Raw genomic sequence first — 9,768 nt, forward strand, 5'->3', positions numbered from 1 at the left:
TTGGGCAACCCTAATTTGCTTTGTTTCTTCTTGAATCACTTGCAATCCGCTCAAGGATGTTTAGAATACCTTACCCGGTAGGCCAAGCTCTCAGATCTGATAGAAATTGGTGTGCTCCAAGCTTCACAGCTTCAATGGCAAGCTTCACAGCTTTTCTTCACAGCTTCTGCTCCCTCTTCTCTCACTCACTCATAAACCCTAATAGAGAGTACCAGGCTCTGATACCATGTTGAAAAACAGGTAGAGGGAGAGGAGAGACACACATAGGAGAAAACCCTAATGGATATTACAAACCCTAACCATAGAGGGAAGCCATCTCCCTTCTCACACAATGCATAAAGCCATAATCCATAATACACAAGACACGCTATGAGTTGTGTCCACACACATCTAACCCTAGCTAATGTCCACACACTATGACCAGCTGGACGCGGTCATTTATGTCTCACACATGCTGCTACCTAACATGCCAGCACATAGCATAGCTGGCACACATTGGATGCAAGAGTTGCTGATGCAACAGCTAATGTGGGAGCATTTGGAGCAGTATATGCAGAAGTAATCACATCTTGCAAGCTATGGAGAACATGTAGCAGTGTGAAAGTTGAGGCCACCATGGAACCCGCAAACAGGAGCTAAGAAACCGCATAGAGACTGTAAGGAAGAAGAAGAAGACTTCCATTAAAGACACGGGTCCCAAGCACGATGCAACTCACACAAAATTGGCAGAGATGCAATGAGTCACTAGGAGAGCACAGCCAGTGGGTCCCAAAATTACAACCAAACATTGATGATTGGAGTTCAGCCAGTGGCCACATGGATGATGATGTGTAAAGTGAGATAAGGCTAAAAGGCCTATATCATTGTATGGTTCATTTTGAATGAAATAGACATCTTGTGTTGATTGTGCAATCTCTCTCTCTCTCTCTCTCTCTCTCTCGTCATGGAGTTTTTAGTGTGGTATAACCCACATTAATCTTGTGTCTATCACCATGATCAATCCCATATTAGGATTTTAACACGATTTACGTGAAGATAAGCACACTTAGTTTAATTAATGATTCTCAATGATGCTGATCATAAATAGCTCTCAATTCTAAGTCCACTCTAAACTGATCTTTCTGATACATCAATTTATAGCACTTGATGGAGCTTCTATATCCGTAAATAATCTCCATAAAACTACCGTGAATCTCTCCACCATCTCGATTCTCCCAATTATCCTCTCTATCCACCTTGATGGAGCTTCTATATCCATAAATAATCTCCATAAAACTACCGTGAATCTCTCCACCATCTCGATTCTCCCAATTATCCTCTCTATCCACCTTCCTTACATAAGAAACTTTGAAAAATACCATAAATATTTCCACCCTCCCTTGATTCCCTCAACCATCCCCTTTTCTTAAAACAATACCATAAATCTCTCCAAAACCCTTTGATTCTCTCAATCATCCCCTTTTCTTAGAGAAATATAACCTGACATCATGTACTTATTAGGGAAACACACACCTCCCATCAAATGATAAATTCCAAAAGCAAACACACAAGTGAACTCTCGCCAATCCTCCACATGCAGGTGGTGCAATACTTTAACACCTCCCCTTTAGGGATGCATGACCCTTAACATACTCATCCTCTCTCGATCATCACCTCCCTTGGGTGTGAGTGACATGGACAAGGAGTTTGAAGTCTCCTTCTTGACCATACCAAAGACATGCTACACCCTCAAAGAGCCTACTGTGCAAATCTAACATCTACATAGCATACTAAAGATTTGCACATCCCCACATATATAAACAACAATAATTGATTTTCAACTTTAAAACCTCTTTGGACCACCACAAAGTTGAGAAGAATGACATGGAGAGGGCTAGCATGAGCTTCTTGTTGTAAGCTACCACACACACATAAGAGTAGACAAGCACACGAGTGAGATGGACAGTTAAATTTTCTTCTATTTGCTTATGTTATCTACAACCATAACATAAAGATAAGAGCATTGCACTAGTTGAGCTTGATATCTCAACACTCGCCCTCGAGTTCAACTCCATACCTTATACTCCAAGTAAATTGCTCTATCCTACACTATAGATCTACAGCACAACAGTACTCTGCACTATAATCTTCAATTTTGCATTGATCTTAAAACAGATCTTCACTATTATTTAACTCTACACTTGAATCTTTAACTCTACACTCGTGAAACTGCACAACAAACTGTATTCTACACACTTTCTTAAAACTGCACCAAGTTTCTGCACAACCACCTTCTTCTTGGAGTATTCCTTCAAGAACTCAAAGATTTGGTAATCTATGGTTTCAATCTTGAAGAAATAAGGGCTCTTAGAATTAATCTTTGAAAAGTATGCTCCCTAAGCAAGATAATGCAAGAAATCACTAAAAGCTGATTGCTGAAATTTCTGTAAAACCTAATTTCAAAAATCAAGAAAATTTTCAAGAATTAAAGATCAAGAATTTCAACAAATCAAGTAATAAAGTGGATTAGGGTTTTTGAAAATAATGATTAATACGAATGCAAAAATAATTAACACAAATTTCATTGCTAATCTTCTCAAATCAAGAAATTAGCAAATTTGAAAACTATGTAAAATCAATTCAGAAAATGATTAACACTAATCATAATCAAACAAATGCATTCTCAAAAATTGGATTAATAGTAATCTAAAAATGATTATCTCCTAATCAAAGCATCAAGGTCTAAGCCAAGAGCTCTGATATACGAATGAAAGAAAGTAATATCTAGATTAGCTTGAGATTAGCCTAATTAGAGAGAAAGCTAGAGAAGATGCCTAAAGGTATTCAATGTCAAGTGATGTTCAAGGGTATAAAAAAGGGTTAAAAGGTACCATCATCCTAGGGCTAGTGCCTTTTATAGTCCCAAGGCCCTCAAGCCCTAACACCACATGTGTAAATGTCCCTGAGCCCCATGTGCCTAGGTCCATCCCCCATGTGCATGTGCAAGTTTAACATCCCTTTGTTACAGTGATCTTTGATTGCTACATAGTAATACTACACCATGTAAGGAACTCATATTACACTCCTCAATTGTGTGCTGCATATGTAGGGCGATCTTTAGTTGTTACACATAACTTAATAGTACGCCTTGTAAAGACCCGGTATGCCACATATCATAAAATATAGGATATGGCGATTTTTGGTTAGGGTAGCAGAGCAATCGATTGAGGCATGGATTTCCAGTGCGTGCTTTGGTTGCACCCCCCGTTGGAGAAAGATCTACATCAGTGTGACAATGAGCGCGGGAGAAGCACGACATTGGAGCAAGCAGCTCTCCGTGACACATGTGAGGGTGGAGCTCTTGAGCTAGCCTGGATGAGCTTGGCAATTCGGTACTTGAGCGCTTTACTCCTGTGATCGATCACACTATCAATTTACTATCGTCTCGTGAGATTCATCCAACGAGTTCCTTCTGCGGTTTCATGTCCCGTGGTGGTTATTTCTAGAATTGCAGTTCTAGGCATGTACATCGGTAGTAGGGAGATAGCGCCCTCCTGCAGGTTCTCAACACTTAGAGTCCTTTCTTGGAATATCAAGGCCAAGAGGTTCTATCTAAGGCTTGGAGGTTTCTTATAAGGAGAGTTAGAGTAGATCTTTATTGTGTCCATGAATTTTTCTAAAGGTATATGCGCTATAAAGAATGATGGGGTGTGCACTATGACGATGGTGTGCTGGCAATGACAGAGATTTTTTGTTCTTGGGGGGAGGAAGATATAAGTCTTCATCATATCCGTACAAGCTGAAGATGTATGTATGGGGTGGCAAATCTTTCGCTTCCAAAACGCATGGGAAGAGAGTGTTGATCTCTCTCTCTCTCTCTCTCTCTCTCTCTACAAGCGAGACTACTGCATTGTGGGAAGCCTTTGGAGTAGGAATCAGCCTCCTCTAATTCTTTCTTTATTCCTTTGAAGGAAGAGTATATTATTTTATGCTGAGTGATGTTGTCCAGCAAGAGGTGGAGCCTAGACTTTATTGTGTAGAGAGAATGGTCACCTTTGTATGAAACGATTGCTAGCACATTACGAGTATATATAGGCATATGACGTGGTCGTGTTTTTTTTGGAGACCTTTTATGGGGTCACATCCTCCTCGTGGCTTGTTGACTTAAGATCAGGTGGCTCGGCCTCTCTTATTAACCCTCTCCCTCCAGATTTCCTGAGGGGGTTCGATTCCCGGCCAGTGCAGTGCAGGGCAGCAACGGCGTGACGGAGGGATGTTCAGAATCAGTGTACAAACAAGAACGCCTCCATACCATCGAGGCACTGGTGGTCTAGTGGTAGAATAGTACCCTGCCACGGTACAGACCCGGGTTCGATTCCCGGCCAGTGCATGAATCTAGGGCCCCCGCATTCGCGCGGTAGTGAGTTGTCGTCGTCTCCTTTTTTGGCGTCGTCGCAGGGCAGACGACTGACTGCTGCCGCTTGCGCTTGCACTTCCAGAGAGGAAGAGCTGCGGTGTCTGCTTGGAAACAACTTTTGCTTGAAGAGTTTCCGACGCTCGACTAGAGCGAGCGTTGTGCCCTACCCAAGCCATGGTATCTGCAAAGAAGTAGTCACGAACTTACTAATCCGCCAACCTAATCTCTTTTTCCCAAAAATTAAAAAAATAAAATCTAGGAAGAGCTCTTTTCTAAATGTACCATGTCCAGAGTAACTCGAAAAGAGAGGGCTACACCAACTCTCGTACCTTACTCAAGATTTTGTAGAGACAAGGGTATTTCTTAAGGGTTCATGCACGTTCTTATAAATGTACTAAGTTGGTATCTTTACTTCCTAGAACCTATGGATGTGGCATAGGTAGCCTTTGTCAAGATGGCTTGAGATAGCTTGTTTAGGTTTAGCACACAACCAAATAGGATACACGCAAGTGTTGCTGCACACTAGTATCTTATAACTGGTCGTGCTAAGTAAGATGTTGAGGCAAAATGAGAGATTAGCATTAATTGTACCTTGTGTAAAATCCTACTTGCATAGGTATGTCCAAATAAGTAAATTACGTAAAGCGGAAGTAAGTCTTTGAGTACTACCTCTATCTCCTTCAATCTCAACCTCATCTTTAGAAAGGATTAGCCCACGGGGCCCAAACCTTGGCTTCCCAACAATACGAAAGTCTCGGCTTTCGTGGATCATCTTGATATGGGCTTGGGTGGGGGGCTTCTAGCAACCGATTCCATTTTCCTCCTTCCCTAATGCATGGTATTGATGCAAAAGGATTGGGCATTTTGCACGGGAGTGCATGGTGACATCGGATGTCGAAAAGAAGGACACAATTGCAATGCCGAAGGATGAAGCATCCTCCCGAGACGAACGAAGATGAGTGGAAACCGAATCATAACAACCAAGACATGGAGAAGTGAAAAAAAGTTAAAATACCCTCTCAGATCTAGGTCCTGTATTTGAGCAGCAATCATTACTCTCAAGCATTGGACTCCTTAGTATGGGGGATCAGCAGACAAAGGGACTCCATAGCGAGACGATGACGGCGCAGATAAAGGTGTAGAGTAGCGAGACGACGATAAAGGGAATCAGACAAAGGGACTATGCTATAACTCTCGTACTACTCCAAAGTGGCTGTCACCACATAGCCTGTCATCCATTGGCGGCATATCGACCATAATCTCACCAACCATGCTAGTGGCATAAGTGTAGAAGCTGCCACCCAGGCGGGTCATCAATGTCCGTCCCGTAGCACTAGTTGAGCTCAATATCTCAACACATTGCACTCCAAGTATGCTCCTAAACCTGTGGAGCTTCTCTGAAAAAAAGTTAAAATACCCTCTCAGATCTAGGTCCTGTATTTGAGCACCAATTATTACTCTCAAGCATTGGACTCCTTAGTATGGGGGATCGGCAGACAAAGGGACTCCATAGCGATACGATGACGGCGCGGATAAAGGGAGGGACTCTGTAGAGTAGCGAGACGACGATAAAGGGAATCAGACAAAGGGACTATGCTATAACTCTCGTACTCCAAAGTGGCTGTCACCACATAGCCTGTCATCCATTGGCGTCATATCGACCATAATCTCACCAACCATGCTGGTGGCATAAGTGTAGAAGCTGTCACCCAGGCGGGTCATCAATGTCCGTCCGTAGCACTAGTTGAGCTCAATATCTCAACACATTGCACTCCAAGTAAGCTCCTAAACCTGTGGAGCTTCTCTGAAAAAAAGTTAGAATACCCTCTCAGATCTAGGTTCTGTATTTGAGCAGCAATCATTACTCTCAAGCATTGGACTCATTAGTATGGGGGATCAGCAGACAAAGGGACTCCATAGCAAGACGATGACGACGTGGATAAAGGGAGGGACTCTGTAGAGTAGCAAGACGACGATAAAGGGAATCGGACAAAGGGACTATGCTATAACTCTAGTACTCCAAAGTGGCTGTCACATAGCTTGTCATCCATTGGCGGCATATCGACCATAATCTCACCAACCATGCTAGTGGCATAAGTGTAGAAGCTGTCACCCAGGCGGGTCATCAATGTCCATCCGCCGTAGCACTAGTTGAGCTCAATATCTCAACACATTGCACTCTAAGTAAGCTCCTAAACCTGTGGAGCTTCTCTGAAAAAAAGTTGGAATACCCTCTCAGATCTAGGTTCTGTATTTGAGTAGCAATCATTACCCTCAAGCATTGGACTCATTAGTATGGTGGATCAGCAGACAAAGGGACTCCATAGCAAGACGATGACGCCGTGGATAAAGGGAGGGACTCTGTTAGAGTAGCAAGACGACGATAAAGGGAATCGGACAAAGGGACTATGCTATAACTCTAGTACTCCAAAGTGGCTGTCACATAGCCTATCATCCATTGGCGGCATATCGACCATAATCTCACCAACCATGCTAGTGGCATAAGTGTAGAAGCTGTCACCCAGGCGGATCATCAATGTCCGCCCGTAGCACTAGTTGAGCTCAATATCTTAACACATTGCACTCCAAGTAAGCTCCTAAACCTGTGGAGCTTCTCTGAAAAAAAGTTGGAATACCCTCTCAGATCTAGGTCCTGTATTTAAGCAGCAATCATTACAATCAAGCATTGGACTCGTTAGTATGGGGGATCAGTAGACAAAGGGACTCCATAGTGAGACGATGACGGTGCGGTTAAAGGGAGGGACTCTGTAGAGTAGCGAGAAGACGATAAAGGGAATCAGACAAAGGGGCTATGTAGTAGATGGTGGATAAAGAGGTGGGAGTGATGTGGATGATGTGGCACATTACATGCCGCGCCATCATCAAACTTGGGTACTTCTTGAATATGCAAATTTGCCCATCATGCTATATATCATTGGAAAGGTCGAAGAGTAGATTCCAAATGTCCAAACTCTGCTCAGTTCTAAGTTGATTTGTAAAAATTTCACCGTGCGCACATTTTCGTAGAGAGAGAATGTGTAGAAATCCTAAAAAGGGCCCAAATTTGAGTCAAAGTTTTCATGGTCCGCGATGCAATTCGAGCTCATTTTGGGCATTATTCTGGATTGGTTCTACTCGATTTTGGGTCTTTGGGCTGTGTAGCGGCAAAGATTTGGTGTGCAGCAGCATCTACAGTGTATTTAACAACATCGATCATCATACTTTTGTGCCAGTAACACTCTATTATCTACTCTATGTTTTTTTTCATACACTTTGCAGGTGATTCAGTCAGTCGGTAGGCCATCCAGGATTGCATTCAACGAATACTAGAGTACTTGTAGTGTGTTGAAAGATTTTGCATTTGGTAGTAGAAAGACATGGCTGGCAGTAGTGATGTATTCAACATGTTGTCTGCTGAGGACAAACTTGATGGGACTAACTACCCATTGTGGTCCTATATGATGAGGCATGTATTGGTTACTAATTACCCATTGTGGTCCTATATGATGAGGCATGTATTGGTTACTAAAGGCCTTTGGAATGTGGTCAGTGGTAGTGAAACTCATCCTGTTTCACAAGTACCAATGTAACCATGTGTTGCAGGTACATCTGAAATAATCTAATACAGATGTGGCTCCTCCACATGCACCACCAATACCTCCCACTGCTGCTCAAACGGGATGGGATGGAAGAGATGCACATGCACATGCATTGCTTGCACTTTCTGTGAAGCGAAGCATTATTCCTCATATTCGATCATATAAGACTTCAAAACAGACATGGGATGCACTTGCTACATTATACCAGGCGCGCAATGAAGCACGTGTTGCGTATATACACAAACAGTTGGAGTATGAGCACATGAATGAGGGAGACTCAATGGATAACTTCTTGACCAAGATTAAAGATTTTAAGGAGCAACTTGCTAGTGTGGATGAGATATATCCTGATAGTACATTGGTGCCCACAGTTCTCAATGCATTACTTATTCTTATCAGAGTTTTGCCTCTACCCTTAGACTCATGATGAAGGGAAATCCAAATGCCCTTACATTTGATGAGCTGGTTTCAGTACTCTTGTAAGAAGGGCAGTCTAGGCAAAACAGATATGTTATGAGAGTTGGTGACCAAGCTTTTGTTGCCAATCAAAAAGGCAAAGGTAAAGCTTCTTTGCATGGTGGTTATAAGCCAAAATCAGAATCCTCAGGTAAGGATGCAGATAAAGAAGGTGATAAACCTAAAAAGAATGGCAAGTGTCACTATTGCAGGAAACCAAGGCACTATATAAATGAGTGCAATAAAAGGCTAGAGAAGGAGAAAAAGAAAGAATCGGGCATGGCTGTGGCTAATGCATCTGCACCAAGTGCAGAGAAGAAGGAATCTGCAAGTTTTGCTCAAGATGATTGGACATGGACTGTACATTGCAATTATGACCCTTCTGTTCATGATGTATGCATATCATGGCAGAATCGGATGCTTGGTACTTTGACAGTGGTGCTAGTAAGCACATTACTTCACAAAAAACATTGTTCTCATCTCTGAAATCTATCCCAAATGCAGGAACCATCACATGTGCAAATGGTTCCTTATATCCTGTCAAAGGAGTTGGTAGAGTTGTGCTACAAATGGGGGTGCATTTACTCTCTCTAAAGTCTTATATGTGCTAGGCATTAAGAAGAAATTGCATACAGTTTCAGCTTTAGCCTTGTCAGGCTTGATGGTGAAATTTGTGGATGATAGATGTACAGTTCAGGATAGAAATGATGGCTATTCTATCATTACCTCAAGTACCTTGTTTCATGGCCTATACAAGATGGATGTATTTGAGAAGTTGCAACATGATGCTTGCTTAGTCTCTATGACTCGTGCTATGAGTGATGCAGAATTATGGCATGCACGATTTGGCCATCTGAATTATGGCAATTTGTTACGTCTTCAAAGGCATGATATGGTGTCTAAGTTACCAACTCTTGAGACCCCTACTAGACATGTATGTGAGGGGTGTATTCTTGGTAAAATGCATCGGGCATCATTTCCAAAGGATGGATCTGTGAGAGCTATTAAAAAATTATAGCTTATACATAGTGATGTATGTGGTCCTATGAGGACACCATCTATTGGGGGATATCTCTACTTTGTCACTTTTATTGATGATTACTCTAGATACAGCTGGGTGTATCCATTAAAGCAAAAGTAAGAGGTTTTTATGTTCTTTATAGGCACTTTGTATCCATGGCTGAGAATGCATGTGAATGTAAAGTTGGCGCCCTTCGTTCTTCAGATCGAGGGAGGATTATATGTCCAAGGAATTTCATGCATATATGGCTGAAAAAGGCATAAGGCATTAATGTACAGTGCCATACACACCTTAGC

The 9,768-nt window shown here is 42.2% G+C and overlaps 1 non-coding gene across 1 annotated transcript; it reads left to right on the top strand.

Moving 5' to 3' along the window:
* Positions 1-4,298: 4,298 nt before the first annotated feature.
* On the top strand, positions 4,299-4,369 carry TRNAG-GCC (transfer RNA glycine (anticodon GCC)). Its single transcript has one exon. It is a non-coding gene; the product is annotated as a tRNA-Gly (tRNA).
* Positions 4,370-9,768: the final 5,399 nt, after the last annotated feature.

Source organism: Cibotium barometz, chromosome 2 (genome assembly GCF_041138505.1).
Source record: "Cibotium barometz isolate CiBa-2024 chromosome 2, ASM4113850v1, whole genome shotgun sequence".
NCBI lineage: Eukaryota > Viridiplantae > Streptophyta > Polypodiopsida > Cyatheales > Cibotiaceae > Cibotium > Cibotium barometz.